The sequence below is a fragment of the Chrysochloris asiatica genome, unplaced genomic scaffold (assembly GCF_000296735.1).
Source record: "Chrysochloris asiatica unplaced genomic scaffold, ChrAsi1.0 scaffold00066, whole genome shotgun sequence".
NCBI lineage: Eukaryota > Metazoa > Chordata > Mammalia > Afrosoricida > Chrysochloridae > Chrysochloris > Chrysochloris asiatica.
This window is the reverse complement of record NW_006408584.1, coordinates 15,223,895-15,228,470: the sequence shown is the minus strand read 5'-3', so window position 1 is coordinate 15,228,470 and position 4,576 is coordinate 15,223,895.

The window sequence follows — 4,576 nt, the reverse complement described above, 5'->3', positions numbered from 1 at the left end:
ATTTATGTTTATGAAAAAAGATACTTCCAATGAATAGGTCTATGTTGTTGTTGTTAAGTGTGGTTGAGTTGGTTCGGACTCATAGTGACCTTGGTTAGGGTTTCCAAAGAGCTAACCAACCCTACAGTTAATAGTCCAGAAACTATTCTACAGTTCCACACCAGTACTATAGTCTTGTAAAATTCTATCATGTAATCACCAGCATTCATATCATCACTAAGGCCATATTTCCCAACTACTGATCCTTCTTCATTGTTTTCAACTTTTGCATTCCAATCACCAGTATGTATCAATGAATCTATATTGCATGTTTGATTAATTTCTGACTGGCTCAGTTAGTAAAAATCTTCAGTTTCTTCATCTTTGACATTAAGGGTTGGTGTACAAATTTGAATAATGGTTGTATCAATTGGCCTTCCTTGTAGGCATGTTGATATTGTCCTATCACTGACAGCATTGTACTTAAAGATATACAAAGGGTCTTTAAATGTTCTTGGAAAAATACAACTAGAAGGTCATGGAATTTTTCCACAAACTTTTTGAAGCCTCTTTGTGTCTTCATATGTTCTTTTTGACAAGAACTGTTCCTCTTCAATATGTTGTTCTTGACATAATATACCATAGATTTATTTGATTCAAAATGACCACTGCAAAAAATGAAGCACCAGCCATTCCTCCCACAGATCCCTCTACTCAACTGGGTTTGAGGATCCATTCCAATGGACACACAGAACTCAGAAACCGTACTAACAGTTATAGGGTTTAATAGGGAAGTTAACAGGAACTGCTTAAGGCACATTTGTTCTAGTCAGCTTCTGATTAATGACCACATGACACACTACTGCACCATAAATCTCAGCCTGAAGGTACTCAGTTCTAGCATCATGAGTCAGGGGACCCAGATCCCCCAGTTAAGTTCGTGGCGGCACCTAACTCTATAAACAAGCTTTCTGACCAAACCACTCAGCTTTATTTCTTCTATGAGCTGGGAAGCCCACTGTTCTGTCTTGTGCTCTGATTCTTGGTTTGTGTCATGTTTTTTTGCCCCTAGGTCAATAAAGTTTAATGGGCATGATCCAAAGGATATGCTTCTCTCCTGGCTCTTCTTTGATGGTAGTTAAGATTCCCCTCTCCTGCTACTGAGACGGCTCATTTTAAACCAAAGTAAAAGCTTCAAATTTTTACAATTACAATGAACTCTATTAACATCAGCAGCTGAGTCATGTCATACTATCAGTATGTTCTCCCTTCTTCTCTTACCCAGACCTAGACGGCAGAAATCTTGTTTGGAGGTAGTTACAGACAATAACTGGAAGAAACATTTGATAATTCACTAAACCACAGCCAAGCAGTCTATTTGATTTCACTTATTGTTAGGCATCATGGAATTGGTTCTGTTCACAGAGACTCTATGTATACCAAAATGAAAAACTGCCCAATCCTATGCCAACCACACAATTGTTGTTATCCTTGAGCACATTGCTGTTGCCACTGTGTCAATCCATTTCATTATGAGTCTTCCTCTTTTTCACTGAATCTCCATTTTATCAAGCTTGATGTCATTCTTCACAGACAGGTCCCATCCGGATAACATGTCCAAAGTATGAGAGATGAATCTCACCATCCTAGTTTCTAAGGTGAATTCTGTTTCTACTTCTTCCAACATAGATTTATTTGGCAGTCCATGGTACCTTCAATATTCTTCTTCAACACCACAACTCAAGTGCATCAATATTTGACTGTCTTCCTTATTCATTGTCCAACTTTCACAAGCATATGTTGTTGTTGTTAGGTGCCATTGAGTCGGTACCGACTCATAGCAACCTTATGCACAGCAGAATGAAACACTGCCCAATCCTGGGACAACCTCACTACTGTTGCCACCCTTGAGTGCATCGATGCTGCTACTTGGCCAATCCATCTCGTTGGGGGTCTTCCTCTTTATCTCTTACCCTCCACCTACCAAACATGATATCATACTCCATTGACTGGTCCCTTCTGACAATATGTCCAAAGCATGAGAGGCAAAGTTTGGCTATCTTGGCCTCCAAAGAGCATGCTGACTGCACTTCTTCCAACACAGAGCTATTGTGTTTTTTTTTTTTTTTTGGCAGTGCATGGCACTTTCAATATTCTCCTCCAATACCATAACTCAAAAGCATCAATTCTTGTACAGTCTTCCTTATTGACTGTCCAGCTTTCACATGCATATGAGGCTATTGAAAATACCATGAATTGGGTCAGGTGCATCTTAGTCTTCAGGCTGACATCTTTGCTTTTCAACACTTTAAAAAGGTCTTATGCAGCAGATTTGCCCATTGTAATACATCATTTGATTTCTTGACTGCTGCTTCCATGAACATTGACAGTTGATCCAAGAAGAACGAAGTCCTTGACAACTTCTATCTTTTCTCCATTGATAAAAATGTTGTTTATTGGTTCAGTGGTAAGGAATTTTGTTTTCTTTACATTGAGATGTAATCCATACCAAACATCAGTAAATGTTTTAAGTCCTCTTCACTTTCAGGAAGCAAGGTTGTATCATTTGTATATCATAGTTTGTTAATGATCCAATCCTGATGTCACATTTTTCTTCATATAACCCATCTTCTTGGATTATTTGCTCAGCACACCGGTTGAATAAGTATGGAGAAAGAATACAACCCTGTCATACACCTTTCTTAATTTTAAACTATTCAGTGTTCCCATATTCTGTACATGGTGGTCCATGTACAGATTCCTCATGAGCACAATTAAGTGTTCTAGAATACTCATACTTTGCAAGGTTGTCCATAGCTTATTATGATCCACAAAATCAAAAGCCTTTGTGTAGTCAATAAAGCATAGGAAAACATCTTTCTGATATTCTCTGCTTTCAGAGAAGATCCATTTGACATCAGCAATCATATCTCTCATTACACGGCTTTTTCTGAATCTGGCTTGAACCTCTGGAAGTTCTCTGTCAATGTGTGCTTGCAGCTGTTTCTGTATTACCTTTAGTAAAACTTTACTTGCATTGGATATTAAAGATATTGTTTGATGATTTCCACATTCCATTGGGTCACCTCTCTTTGGAATGGGCACAAATACGGATCTCTTCCAATCAGTTGGCCAGATAGGTGTCTTCCAAATTTCTTGGCAGAGATGAGTGAGGGCCTCCTGTACCACCTCGCTTTCTTGAAAGATTTCAATTTTTATTCGATCAATTCCTGATACCGTGTTTTTTTTTTTATCAATTCCTTCTATGCACCTTTGACTTCCTCCTTCTGTATCATTGGTTCTTGATCATATGCTACCTCTTGAAATGGTTGAATATTAACCATTTCCTTTTGTCACAGTGACTCTGTGTATTCCTTCCATCTTCTCTTGATGCTTTCTGCATCATTCAATAATTTTCTGAGAGAATCCTTCAATAACAAAAGTCGAGGCTTCAATTTTTTCTTCAGTTCCCCCAGCTTGAGAAATGCTGAGCGTGTTCTTTCTTTTTGGTTTCTGATTCCAGATCTTTGCACATTTCATTGTAATATTTGGCTTTATTCTCGAGCTTATCTTTGAAATTTTTTGTTCAGCTCTTGGATCTCCTCATTTCTTTCATTTGCTTTAGCATCTCTACACTGGAGAGCAAGTGTCAGTGTCTCTTCTGACATCCATTTTGATCTTTTCCTTCTTTCTTGTCTTCTTTACGACTTTTTGCTTTCTTCATGTATGATGTTCTTGATGTCAACCACAACTCTTCTGCTCTTCAGTTTTTAGTGTTTAATGTATTAAATCTGTTCTTCAGATGATTTCTAAATTCAGGTGGAATATATTCAAGTCATATATTGGTTCTCATGGACTTGTTTTCATTTCCTTCGGTCTTTGTTTGAATTTGCATATGAGTAATTGATGGTCTGTTTCACAGTCTGCCACTGGCTTTGTTTTGACTGATGATATAGAGCTTTTCCATAGTCTCTTTCCACAGATGTAGTCAATTTGATATCTATGTATTCAATCTGGTGAGGTCCTTGTGTGTATTCGTGTCTTATGTTGTCTAAAGAAGGTATTTGAAATGAACAAATCATTAATTTTGCAGATTTCTGTCATGCAATCTCCAACATCATTTCTATCACCAAGGCCATATTTTCCAACTACTGATCCATCGTATTTGCTTCCAACCTTTGCATTCCAATCACAGTAATGATCAATATATTTGATTGCATGTTTGATCGATTTCAGATTGAAGAAGGTGATAGAATTCTTGTATTTCATCCTCATTGTCTTTAGTCGTTGGTGCATAAATTTGAGTAATAGTGGTATTAACTGGTCTTCCCTGTTGTTGTTGTTGTTGTCAGGTGCCATCGAGTCGGAATCGACTCATAGTGACCCCACGCACAGCAGAACGAAACAATGTCCGATCCTGGGCCAACCTCACTATCGCTGCCACATTGACACCATCAATGAGGCCACCTGGCTGATCCATCTCGTTGGGGGTCTTCCTCTCTTTCTCTGACCCTCCATCTTACCCAGCATGACATCCTTCTCTAGTGACTGTTCCCTCCTGACAATATGTCCAAAGTATGAGAGATGTAGTTTAGCC